Below are 14,067 nucleotides of genomic sequence, written 5' to 3' on the forward strand. Positions count from 1 at the left end.
GTACAGACTTGTTTGATTGCCAAGATAATCATTGCGGAGTTATTCTCTAATATCATCTTGAACAGCTGCCATTTCTTGCTTAATAGAATCTTTTTTCTTTATCCATGCTATCACCTCTGTTTTGATCTCCGGTGGCACTTTAGGGCCCTGATCAATTTGGGGCCCTTTGTATAGTTTTATAAACATTGCACTTAATAAAATAAAATCAATAAAAAAGATGAATTACATTTAACTATTTAACCGTTGGTAGTTTGCTTCATATCATATATCACTTTCTATTTTTAATTATGTTGATCCACTAAAACAAGAGACAACTTCCAAAAAAAAATTTCAGGTTTAAGACACAGACTACACAGTAGATTCGTTATTCCTCACTTTTTCAAGATGAATAGCTAAAATTTAATACTCCGTACTTTGCACTCTCTTCTCATCATGTCATCCATATATGGTTCCTTGACTTCCTTCTGCAATGTCATTTGGCCTCATTTGAATAATTGAACCTTTATGGCTTTATCTTCTTTCTATTATTCAACTACAGAGTTACAAACTACATACAGAGTTACAGAAATAGTCACAGACTACACAGTACCAAATCTCTCCTCACACAGATTTGCATTTAGACTTTTAGATAATTACTTCTCACCCAAAATCGCCTTGAGGGTATTTATCCAATTCTCCTCACCTAGATTCGCCTTGAGGGGATTTTTTTCCTCACCTAGATTCGCCTTGAGGGGATTTTCTACTCACCTAGATTCACCTTGAGGGGATTTCTCCTCACTCGAATTTGCCTTTAGGAAATCTCTCTTCACAAATATTTTCATTTAGAGAATTACTAAGTTTTTTTTTATTTTTACCTCAAATTTTACAGATATTTCTTCACTTTATTGGGATATATCGCAAATATCTAATATATCGGGGATATTTGACGATGTCGGAGAAATTTCGCAGAAACGGTGACAGATAAGATATTTACCCCCCTAGATATATCAGTCGGTTGAAAAAAGGAGATATCGGGGGATATATCGGAAATATCGCAGAGATTTAGAACCTTGACCTGGAGGTTTGATACTTCATACTTTTTATCTAGTGTCGTCGTCTTCAAGCTTTGCCCTGGGTTCCGAGAAGAAGATTGCTACGATTCCGCTGAGTTGTCGATCTTTGAAGCATGAAGATCTCCTGCAGTGAAGAGAAGCGCCTTTGGTCGCACCAAAGTCTTCACCTTTGAGGTTGGTATTCTGAATCCCATCCTTGTTTTATTGGATTTCTGTGTTTGCTTTTGTCAGTTTCTGGGTTTTTTCCGATTTGGGGTACTCTGTTCCTCCCTGGTGTGCTCTGAGGGTGTAAGGCGAGTTTTGGGGATGGGTTTTGGTGTTTGGTAGAGAGTTGGGGTTTAGGGATTTTCTGGATGGTCGAATCTGGGTTGAGTATATGGGTGCCTTCTGTTCTTGTTTTGGTATTTTCTGGGCAATTGTTCTTGATGCGCCTGGATGTAAGTGATAAAGTGATAGCTTAGATCCTGTGCAAACTGACTGGTTTGAGTTTTAGGGTTTTGGGATGGCTAGCGTCATAGAGATCTCGAGCGGTGAGGGTTCCGGGTCTGACGAGTCGCTCAACGTGGCAGATAGGGTGTTTATTGACTCATTGCGTTCGTCTGCCCCTGCAGGAACCTCCCAGTCTGAACCGCCAGACGTTACACCGCTATAGACCATACCCTGGAAAGTTGCCATAGGTCATGTTGGTCGTCCTGAGAGTTCTAGGGCAAGAGAGGATGCCGCTACTCGCAAAAGGCGGGAGGAGAGGCTGGCGAGCAATAGTGCTGCTAGCAGCTCTGCTGATGGGGTGAGAGAGGCTGGCGGGGAAGTGGTTGAGTCAGCCTAGGTTCTCCGCGACGATACAGCGGTTGACGAGGCGGGAGGGCCGATGACGGTGACCGCCGTCAACCGTGTGAAGCGGGTGTTCGGCCTGCTAGCCATTGTGAAGCTGCGGCTACCGCTGAAGGATGAGAGAGCGTCGGTCTTGCCAGCCGGGCATGCCGCCGTGCACGAGGCGATCTTCCTCCAGGGAGTGACATTCCCGCTACTGCCAAATCTCCAGATTTTGGTCTGTGAATTTGGCCTCACTTTTGGGCAGATTTGCCCTAACATGTGGCTGTTGCTGATGGCGCTCAACTCACTATGGCGGTTGTCTGGTTGTGAGGGTCCAATCGTGGCGGAGGTGTTACACTTCTACGAATATATATATGTGCGGCGCCAAGGTTGCAGTGGGCAGGTGAACCTGAGTCGTCGTCAGGGGGCGCCCAAATTGGTCGAGAATCTGAAGGATTCTATGTCACCTTGGCTGGGGACCTTCTACGTTGCCACCGATGGATGGGAGTACCAAGCGGGGTCGAATGCGGGGGAGCCGACATTCAGGATTAAGTCAGAATTCTAACCTATTCGAGGTTGTCGCTAGCTTCCGCTGCTCAGGGTTGGTTTTGGTTGCACAATAATTCCTATTGTAGTGACTAGTTTTTTTGTGTGCAGTGGGTCTACGTTATAACCTGACGTGTGCAGAAGAGTGCCGTGTGGCGAGGATTCGAGGCTGCTGGCGGAACCGCAACCTACTAGATCTTCGCCTACTCACAAGGTGGGAGTTGTTGGTCTATCAACAGCTGACACGAGCCCTTGGTAAATATCATCCCCGGATGAATGTTTTAGTTCGTTGTTGTCAAGCTAACTCTTTCTTTTGTATAGATTCTCCGCCGGGAAACAGAGCAAGCTGCGAGGCATTTGAGAAAGCCATGGACCGCGCCGAGATAAACAATTTCTTGGAGAGTATGTACGCCTCTGGGCTGGCTGCCCAGAAGTCCACTGTTGATCCCGAGACACTGGCGCTGTGTCAGTTTGAGGCTCCAGTTGTGCTACCAATGCCGCATCACTCTCACCTTAGTGCCGATAGTTCTCCCGTCGTTCAGGCGGGCACTCACGTGGGCGGTGGGGCCTTCGGCGGGAACCCTGCTGCAACTGTTCAACAAAAAGAGAGGATGCCCGCTAGCCTACGTGGGTCGCAGAAGTCGAAAGTGGTGCCGCCGGCTGAAGCAGTGACCACTGCAGGGCTGGGGCCACAGAATAGGTCAATGACAGCCGCCGCTGGATCCACACGGGCTGTGCTACAAAGGAAGCGTCACCAAAATGACACTGATGAAGAAGAGGAAGGGGACGACGCTGAGACTATCGGTGCCCATCAGCAGAAGTAGGCCAGGCAGGCTCCGCCCAAGGTGACCGTGCCCGCCAGGGGGGAAGAGGTTCAGGCGAGTGACCTTGACTCATTCGCCGCATACGCTGAATTCCTGGCTGCGCCAGAGTGGGAGTTTTTGTTCCACCTCTGCGAGAGGCTGGGATTCGGCGGACTGGATGGGACTGTCAGTCCAACGGTGTTGCAGCAGTCACCTTTTAGCTTGGCCTTTGGCCACCTGTCCGCCAGGTTGCATGAGTTCTTCTTGGTGGCCTCGAAGCAGCCCGAGGTCGAGCGGTAGTTGCGGGAGGAGCTCAAAGTCCTGCGGGGAGAACTGGCGGATTCTCAGGCCAGGCTGGTAGATAAGGAGCGGCAGCTGGCCAAAGCGGAATGCGATGCCTCAGATGCTCGCGGCAAGCTGAAGATTGCCATCGAGCAAAACTTTGAGCGAAATGATCATATCAATCGGCTTCAGCAGGACATAGTTCAGCTGAAAGAGCAGATGGCGGCCATGGTTAAGAGGATTGACATTCTGCAGAAAGATTCTGCCGCCAAATTCGCCGAGGTAAAAAGGTTGAAGGGTGTGGCTGCCCAGCTGGAGGCAGAGAGGAGCGGTGTTGAGGCCGCCTCTGTGGACGCCTTTAAGCAGTCTGCGGCGTACAAGCAGGCTTTGATGGATGCGGCAAAGGCCGGCGCTGTTGCCAACGTGGAGCTTCTGAATAAAATGGGCGCCATTGATTGGGCGAAGGAGTCCGGGTCCTCCAGCACACCTAGCAAGCCGTCAGCCCCGGGGGGCGGGCCCTTGGTGGTTCAGCTTGGCTTGCGTTCCGGCAGTGGGGAGAGTGAGGATGACCCAGCGGAAGCCTCCCAGCAGACTCCGGTGCCTACCCAGTCCGTGGTATCCAAAGCTAACATTGTGGCGGATCGTACCCGGCCGAACGGGACTATCATGACCCCTAGCCCAACTACGCATGGCTCCGACCAAACAAGTCGTATGGGCATGCGGCAACCGCTGGCTGAGGGTGAGGAGCAACCGCCTGTCGAGGGTGACCAGGGAGGTACCGAAAATCATTGAAGATGCTATCCTCGATATCTATATTATAATGCCGCTGAGGCCTTCATTTGTACCTTTGGTCTTTTTTTTTGTAATCGACTATTTTTGGGCGGGTAGTCCCGACCTGTATAGATGGAAGCGTGTATTTTCAGTGTCGTATGCCTTTTGATTATTTGTTGTCTGAATGTTGCTTTTACTGCTAGAGTTTTTTGACTCCTATTTTGTGACTCAATGAAACATTAAAGGGATTAAAATTGTTCCAAGTGCACGATGTAGCGGACATGGTTCGCCGAACTTTGTTGGCGTTGCCTTTTAATTCTTGTGCTTGAACTTGGCGACAATGGTTTGAATAATTCCTCGTTTCATTGATAACTGATGTTAGTGTTTACAAAAAGCGGGGTTGTACCCATTGGGTAGCTTCCCTTAGCTAAATATTGAGTCAAAAATTTAGCTAAGCCAAGATGCTCTAGGGTAACGGCCTGACTATTTGTAGTAATACCGAAGGTGTTTGGTATTCCAAGGGTGGGTCGTGGTGACGCCATCCTTGTCCATTAAGTAGAAAGTGTCGGGGCTAGCGACTTCCACAATTTTGTATGGACCTTCCCAAGTTGGGCGGAGTGCCGTTGGCGGTGGAATGACTTCCTTCATTACCCAGTCCCCCATTTGGAGGTTCCGGGCTTTGACCCTGGCGTTGTCGAAACACGATACCCGTTGCTTATTTTGCAAATTGTGCATATGGGCCTTGTGTCGTTTCTCCTCTATGAGGTCCCTGTCGAGATTGGCGCCTTCGCCGTTGGTCTCGGGGCAGTAGCCCTCGACCCTAGCGGTAGGTTGAGTTATCTCTATAGGTAGGACGGCTTCAGTTCCGAACGTCATACAAAATGGCGTTTCACCAGTGGCAGAAGTTGGGGTACTCCTGATGGCCCACAGAATTTCTGGCAGTTTCTCCGCCCACAAACCCTTGGCGTCGTCGAGCTTCTTTTTTAGCAGCTTCTTGATTATCTTGTTTGCTGCTTTGACCTGGTCCTTGGTTTGGGGGTGAGGACAGATGCAAAACTCATCTTGGTGCCCAGGTTAGCGGTGAAAGATATGAGCTCCTTATTGTTGAACTGTGTGCCGTTGTCTGTGATGATCGTGTGGGGGACACCATAGTGGCAATAAATGTTCTTCCAGAGGAAGTGAGTTACCTTGGCGGTAGTTATTGCCGTCAGTGGCTCTGCCTCTATCCACTTGCTGTTGTAGTCGATGGCTACAATGATGTACTTGAACTGGCCTTTGGCTGTTTAGAATTTTCCCATCAAGTCCAGGCCCCACGTGGAGTGAATCCATGGACCAATGATGATCGACAGTGGTTCTGCCGGGGCGTGTGGGAGATCAGCATATTGTTGACATTTGTGGCAAGATCTTGATATCCTCCTAGCGTCGTCGCCGAGCGTAGGCCAGAAGTAGCCTTGTCGCATCGTGGGATTGGCCAAGGATCTGGCGCCCGAGTGGTTTCCACATTCCCCGCCGTGTATCGCTGCCAGGACGACCTTCCCCTCCTCTAGGGTTAGACACTGGAGGTTGGGGTGGGTGAACCCCTGGCGGTAAAGCTTGCCATTCTGGATGTTGTAATGAGTTGCTCTTCTCTTGAGCTGTCGTGCTCCGACCTTGTCCTCTGGCAATGTCCCATTGCGCTTATATTCGATGATCTCATCCATCCAACTGGGATTTACCTCGATGTTAAAGATCTCCGCTAGGGTTTTTGTGATGCTTGGCTTGTCAAGAAACTCCACCCCTGTGTCCGTCGGACTTTGGTGTGGCTGAGCGGTTGCTAGTCTAGCCAGTGAATCGGCTTTGGCGTTCCTTTCCCTGGGGATCTGCGTGATGGTGTGAAATTTGAAATTTTTGAGGAGTGTCTTGACATAACCCAAGTATGCCGCCAACTGTTGATTCTTGGCCTGGAAACTATCGTTGACCTGGTTGACGACTAACTGGGAGTCGCTGAATATGTTGACACTGTCAGCCCCTGAGTCGATGGCGGGAGTAGGCCGGCGATGAGCGCTTCGTACTCCGCCATGTTGTTTGAGGCCTTGAAGTTGAATTTTAATGCGTATTCCACGTTTAGTCCCCCTGGCCCTGTTAAGATGACTCTGGCGCCGCTGGCCTTGGCGCAAGCGGAGCCGTCCACGTGTAGGTTCCAGTCTGACTGCTGGGGAGCTGGTTCCTCAGCGGTTACCATTTCCGTGCTGGGTTCGATCTGTCACTTGGTGAGCTCAGCAATGAAGTCTGCCACTACCTGGCCCTTCATGGCGGTTCTTGGTTTGTAATCAATGTGAAACTCATTGAGCTCGATGGCCCACTTGTTGAGGCATCCCGAGTGTTCAGGGTTCTGCATTACTTGTCTCAGCGGTTGATTTGTTAAGACATGAATTGTGTGGGCCTGAAAATACTGGCGGATGAGTGCAAGGGCGAGCTGCTCCAGGGGGATATCTTGTTTCGGCCCCGTTCATGCTTTTGCAGGCGTAGAATACGGGGAGCTCATCCTGGCCCTCCTGCCGGACAATGGCGCAGCTTACCGCTGTTTGCGATACCGCTAGGTATATATATAATGTCTCCCCCTGCACAGGAATAGAGAGGAGCGAAACTGCCGCCAAGTATTCTTTCAAGCTTTGGAACGCTGCCTCACAGTCTGGGTTCCAGTCGATGACCTTCTTGTGGGTTGTCTTCAAGACTTTGAAAAATGGGAGACATCTATCAGTGAGTCTGGAGAAAAACCGAGAAAGGGCGGTTAGTTTGCCCTGGAGACTCTGAACGTGTTTCTTCCACTCTGGAGCCTTCATGTTGAGGATGGCTTGTACCTTGTCAGGGTTGGCTTCTATGCCCCGTTCACTGACTATGTAACCTAGAAATTTGTTGGCGGTGACGCCGAAGAAGCATTTTTCTGGGTTAAGGTGCATACCGTAGGCCAAGAGAATGGCAAATATAATTCTGAGGTTTGCCACGTGTCTGCTGGCCCTTGTGCTTTTTACCAACATATCGTCCACGTAGACCTCGATGATTTTGCCGAGATGTTCAGCAAACATAGCATTCATTAGCCGCTGGTAAGTTGCACCGGCGTTCTTCAGACCCAAAGGCATTACATTGTAGCAGTATAGGCCCTTGTCGGTGGTGAAGGAGGTGCACTCTTGGTCACCAGGGTGCATTTTGATCTGATTGTAGCCGGAGAAGGCATCCATCATGTTGAGTAGCTCGTGTCTAGCAGTTGCATCGACCAGTTGGTCTATGCGAGGTAGCGGGAAACTGTCCTTGGGGCATGCCTTGTTGAGACCCTTGAAGTCGACACATATTCGCCACTTTCCGCTGGGTTTTTTGACCATGACCAAGTTGGAAATCCACTGAGGGTAATTTACTTGGCGGATGAATCCGATGCTCTAGAGCTTGGTAACCTCTTCCCCTATTGCACGGTATCTCTCCTCATCAAAGGCCCTTCGTCGCTACTTGATAGGGTAGGCAGATGGTTTGATACTCAATTTGTGTGTTATGATCTCGGGGGAGATGCCTGGCATGTCGGCGTAGGACCATGCAAAGACGACGACGTTGTCACGTAGAAACTGGGTGAGTTCAACTGCTACCTCTGGGTCTAGCTGAGCGCCGATGCGGACTGTCCGCTCAGGGTGCTCATCTGATATGCTGATAATCCTTAAGGATGTTTCTGGGTTGACAGGCTCTTTTCTAACATACTTCTTCTCATCATCCCTGGGGTCCTCAAAGATATCTGGTGCCGCTGCATGATTTCCTACCGTTAGGATTTCGTGGCGGCGCGCTGATCGTGCCACGATTATGGAATAGCATTCTTGTGCCAGTTGATGACTTCCCTGTACATAGCCTGTTCCATTGGGAGTGGGGAACTTCATGAGGAGCATGTACCCGGCGATGATGCACTTGAGTTTGTTAAGTGCCGGTCGACCAATGATGGCATTATATGAACTAAAGCAGTCCACAATGATGAACTCTGTATGGATTTCCGCTGTACGTGGACTAGCACCGATAACTAGTTGCATGTAATCAGAACCCAATGGCTGTGTGAAGTCATCGGAGAAGCTAAGCAATGGCTCATGATCCTGTAGTAATTTTCTATTTCGTCGAAGTTTGTCATAGCACCTGTTGAAGATGACATTTACAGCAGACCCGCTGTCGACAAGGATCCTTCCCACTGACCATTTATTGAGTACGGCATCAATCAGGAATGGATCGTCGTGGGGCAGATGTACTCCGCGCTCCTCCTCCTCTGAGAAGGTAATGGGCTCCCAACCAGATTTGGGGAGTTTAGCGGACCTCTCATAGCGGATATTGCACACCTCCTTGGGGTGGTTAGCACGCGCATAGCGCTTTTTTTCCCTGTGAGACATGTTGGTAATTGGAGCACCACCGTCGATGGTGTTGATGCGGCCCAAGGGCTCAATGTTTGCGATCACGGGTGGTGGTTGGTGTACCTTGAATTGTTCCATCTTACCGTCTCGGTATAAGGTCTTAATGGCCGTTTTGAGGGCGTTGCAATTGTTAGTGTTGTTGCCGCTGTCCTCGTGATATTTGCACCACTTGCCAGTGTCTCTGCTTGGGTATTTCCTTGGGGGTGGTGGCGGGATCTGGTCTTTGCACTGGTCGTATATTTCCTCGTATGAGGCAGTGAGGATCGTAAACACTGAGTACCGCTGGGATGACTCCGTCTGTTTTTTACGGTTATCCCCATGAAATGAGCGGCTGCCCCTATTGTAATGGTGGTCCTTCTGCCGCTTGCTCTGGTGGTTGCTCTGTTGCCATTCTCTCTTTTTATTAGTTGGCGGTGCAGCAGAGGTTTTGCTAGCGGTTTCCTAATGGCTGGTGGGGGGTTGGGTGGACTTTACAGGTGTTGGTGGTGGTGGGGGGGGGGGGGGGGGGGGTTTCTCCATATGTGATGAATTCTGCCTGTGCATGGATGACAGCCTCGCTCATGACATGGTCGTAAGCGGCGTTTGGATGATTGTAATTGAGGTGATAGAGAAATGGCCCCTTGAGTAGTCCCTGCTTGAAAGCTGCCAGCGCCATTGTCCTATCAAGATCGAGCCACCGGGATGTTGCCACTCGCCACCTGGTGACAAATGCCTTCAACGTTTCCTCCGCCCCCTGCTTGAGGCTAAATAGCTGCGTTGTACTGTGGTGTTTGGCCGCCGATAGGATGAACCGAGAGAGGAAAGCATTTGATAGTGCGTGGAATGAGTCAATGGACCCCGGCGGACACTCAAAAAACGAACTCATTGCCTTACTATCTAGCGTTTCGCTGAACAAGTGGCAGAGGGTGGCGTCATCGAAGCCCTTGTTATTGGTGACTTTTTTGAAGGTGTCCATATGGACAAAGGGGTCAGTCATGCCGCTGTAATGTGACATCTTTGGTGTCTTTGCATGCGCTGGGCGGATGGCATGTAGGATCCTAGCGGTGAATGGTCCTGATCTGGACGCAAAGAGTGGATTTGGTATTGGCGCTGGGGCGCCTGCCTCGTCCCGGATTAGCCTTTGCTCTAATTGTTGCATCCGCTCCAATATTAGGGTGGTTGTGTCTCCCTCGGGTCCTGCCTGGATGTTCCGCTGAACCATCTTTTGCTTAGGGACAGGTATATTACCCTCGGTTCTGGCCTTGATTGTTGAGCGGCTGGTACGTGGCTGTGACTCCACCTCCTACTCCAACATTAGTCGGGGCTCAGGAGGTGGTCCCATTCGTCTTAGCTCTGGTGGGTTCAACGGTACCTGCATCTGTATGATTGGTCCGGGTACCAATCCGCCGGTGTTGGGTTGACTGCACCTGGTGCTCCGTGATTGCTCGCTTTGCGTTGGGTTGGTGTTTGCTTCCAGCGCCTTCTTCAACTCATCAAATCTTGACATCAGCGTGGCCACCTGCTTTTGTGCCTCTGCCTTTTCTCTGCGCTCTTGCTCGTGCTCTCGATTTGCCTTGTGAAGGTCCGCCAGTGCCAGCTCATACATAGCAGCGAGGTCCTGCACCAGAGGTCAATTGCCGCTCGGCTGAGCCTCCGCTGTAGTTTGGGTTGGTGGGACCTGGGAACTGGCCTGGGGTTCCCCGCTGGGATTGACCGGCATGCTGAATAGTGCACGGTTAACGTTAACCACTGGATTGACGTTGATCACTGGGTTGGTGGACTGATCCGCCTGCTCCTCAGCGTTTCCCCCGCTACCGTTAGTCATGGTGGATGTAGTGGGATGGCCTTTTGTTCAAGGATTCCCACAGACGACGCCAATGTTAATGTTTAAAGTTCAGCGGTAGCTAAACCTTTGCTAACGCTGGTCCGATGGGCGGACCGTTATCTGTGATACTCTTTAGAGCTCCCGCTACCTGTCAAGTGAAATACAGAGGGCGTCAAAGGGAGACCGCGCTGGGCGGTCTTCTCTTCTCTGATGCCTAAGTTAGTCAATGTATTTATGTTGACAAAGTAACATTAGGTAAGTATTAAATGCGTAATTAATGAGGAGAGAAGAGAGAACCTTTTATAGGTGAGGAGGGGGCTGATCTTCTCCATGTTTTCGATGTGAGACTGATGTACTTCAGTCCCCAGCTTTTGGAGCTTCTGATGCTGTCTTGGCGTGGAGTGTGGTGGCGAGTCAGCGGTGATCTGGGGGCAAGCCGGGGCTCAAGCAGTAGCCTGCTTGGCTATGTTCCCATAGGTCACTCTTTTGGCGGGAGTCGGTACCGCTGGAGGTAGCATGACCGTGGCTCATTATAGCTAATTATGCTTGCAAATGCCTATGTAAGTACAACAATAAAATCTAATTTCATTTACAGGATTTGTTACAATATAAAATAATCATAATAAAGCAAACAAAGATTAATTACACACTCGAGCGCGCGTGCAAGAAGGCTAGTAACTTTAAAACAAAGTTAGGAGATGGTACATGACGCAAATCACATTATTCACTGGTTTGTTTGTCAATTTATCTTATCAAGGCTATGGCCTATGATGAAAATTACAAACTTCTAAGAGCATTGGGGGAGGTTGATCCCTAATTCCCTGTGGGAATGTGCGGATCAACTGCCAATTAGAATGTTTTGTTGAGGCCGATCCCTATGCCATTGCATGTGAACTAGAACCCACAACAGGGTTTCTGGTTTCGATGCGATTATATATGCTTAAAGCTGAAGCCTATCTAAGCTTTGGCCAGCTTTGAATGGGCATTGGATCTGGTGACTACCTGTTGTCGTCTTTACTTAAAGTGCACGTGCCACCCTTTCCGGAGCTAACCTATGACCTATCACTTTCTCTCTACTCGATCGATCAGCCTTAAGTCGCAAGCATGCAGCTGCTGATCTAAATAATATCTGAATCTCATGCAGTGCACTCACTTTTTAGAGCTTATACGTATCACTTTTTCCCCTGAATCCCAGATCCTATTAGCCTTGCGTTCCAAGCTACCCTCCCTTCTTCTCTTTTCTTTACTGCTCATCTATCTATTTATCAATCTCTCTTTCTTTCCTTTTTAAGATTCCAACGTAGAGAAGAAGTTGGATGAAGTAGTGAACTAGTAAGGCTAAGACCTTTTATATATCAAAGTCTCACAACAGAAGGAAAATATTTGTCTTCTTTTACCATGTATTTGTTTTATTTTATTCTCAAGGTTGTAACTTTATTCAGTATGACTTTGGTCCTTGTTTAGTTTGTGAATTGGTGTGTTCACAAGTGCAAGGGAAAAGAAACACAAAGGGCACGTTAACAATTTCCAAATGGTTCTTGAGATTTCTTAAACAAGAGAGAAAATATTACGTCGAAATTTTGTGATTCGACAAATGACTGGCATAACAATATTTTGGTTAGAAATATATGAGTTTGAACTTTGACTCGGACATCGATCAACAAGTGAAACATAACTATGCATGTGAGTTGGGATTCAATATTTTGAGATGTGTTTTGGTATATGCAGTTTTCCTCGCTTCCATTTTGTAGCAAGTTTGTTTTTGTTGCCAACTCTATAGTTATGCTGTGTCTTGACTCTTGATAGAGATCGATGTCCATGCTTATGCTTCAATTTTGTTAGAAAAGGCCAGCTGGGAAAAGTTGGATTTGCCCCCAACTAAAGTGTTTGGCCCTAGCTAGTCCTACCGCACCAACCTTCACTTTAGGCCTTTCAACTTATATATGTCATCCCACTTTAACTTCCGTGACATCCACAGGCACTATTGGGTTAGTATAATCCTGCAAATTTACCTAGCTACTTGTAAAAGGAAGCATTTCTGTTCATATGAAAAATTCATACCAGGAAAGCAATCAGTCATCTATTTCTGTGTACAACAATATAAATGAAGCATGCATTAGTTGCATGTTAAATGTAACAGATCGAAGCTTAGGAAGATTTTCACTATATTGCTTATGAATTAGGACATGTCACATGTGCAGCATATGGCTCTTCGCTTATGTATGCAGTCAATGTTCACGTGTGGAATTTAGATTGTGTGAATCTGAAGCCATATACATAATACATATACACAATTTATTGACAAAACAATCAGAAAACGTGTATTTGCTTTCATCCAGCAATTATAACCAGACAGATTTATTCGAGGCTCGAATCCAGTCATAGATATTACTCATGCTAGCTAGCTAGGTCTTTCATGCATATGAATCAAACCCTTATCATTCATTCCAATTAAAGATTTGATCCCATTTTTGGATTGTGGCGGGGCTACTCCTCAAATTATGGTTGAACATAAAGATGAATGCAGAAGCGGAATTAGAAAATGAGAATAAAAAAGTAGGGCCTCTTGTGCTACATAGTTGTAAACTTTGACTACATTGTTAGCTTTTAGTGTGGTCCGGAATCAGAAAAAAGTGTGATTCGATCTCCAGGGATTTTAATACCTCTAATACCTTTGCCCACTTTAAGCTGTCCTCCTCCTATCTTGAACACAATGACAGAATAGCCTGATGTGTCGGCAAAGTGTGTCTAATGTACTACTTGGGTTCCGAACAAGATCAAGAAAAACATGTTGCGATCGGGTCTTCATCATTTTATACGTATAAGTTTAGCTTATCATTTATTATGTTATGTTATCGCTTTACCATTCAAAGAAGAAAATTTTTGACCAATCGGTTTTAGTTTTAACTTCCAGTGTATCTGAACGGCTCAAGTGATCCATATGTCATGTTTAAGGGTGCGCATGTATATCATCATTTTAAGTTGCACCAAACATGAAGGGGGCACAAGACATGAAGGGGTGCGTTGAGTGTTTATGATTTGGTATCTTTTCTTACCTCTATACTCGGTTCCTAATTAGTTGAATACTCAAACGAGGTCACACGAGTGTATCAAACTTCTATTGCAGTTAATTTCTAATACATCATTGGATCTTTAAGATTTGACGATTACTAAACCAACCATAGTTTGTGCTCGATCGATCATTGATTTTGGACATTTGACCTCTTGAGGATTCAAGTACGTACTTGTAACTGGTCAAGTGTAGCGCATCAATCATAAATAAGTCGTGTTGTATACCTTCCAAGCTCTCTAAGCTATTAATGGTGACTGACTGACTGATATATATATATATATATATATATATATATATATATCATTCTTTTGGTGCCGTCTTAGAGTTCAATTGTCTGAGTCTCTGAGAATTGTGAGGTGGTTGTTGGGGTTTATAAGCCGGCACCGACTGGATTTCTGTCACCAGACATGATGTATCCAGATTCATTGACAAATATTCTTGCAAATTATTTTTGAAAGCTGTTGCATAAAATGGTCCTACAACTTGGTATATGTTTTTTCTCACTTTAAAA

Source organism: Rosa chinensis, chromosome 7 (genome assembly GCF_002994745.2).
Source record: "Rosa chinensis cultivar Old Blush chromosome 7, RchiOBHm-V2, whole genome shotgun sequence".
Taxonomy (NCBI): Eukaryota; Viridiplantae; Streptophyta; class Magnoliopsida; order Rosales; family Rosaceae; genus Rosa; species Rosa chinensis.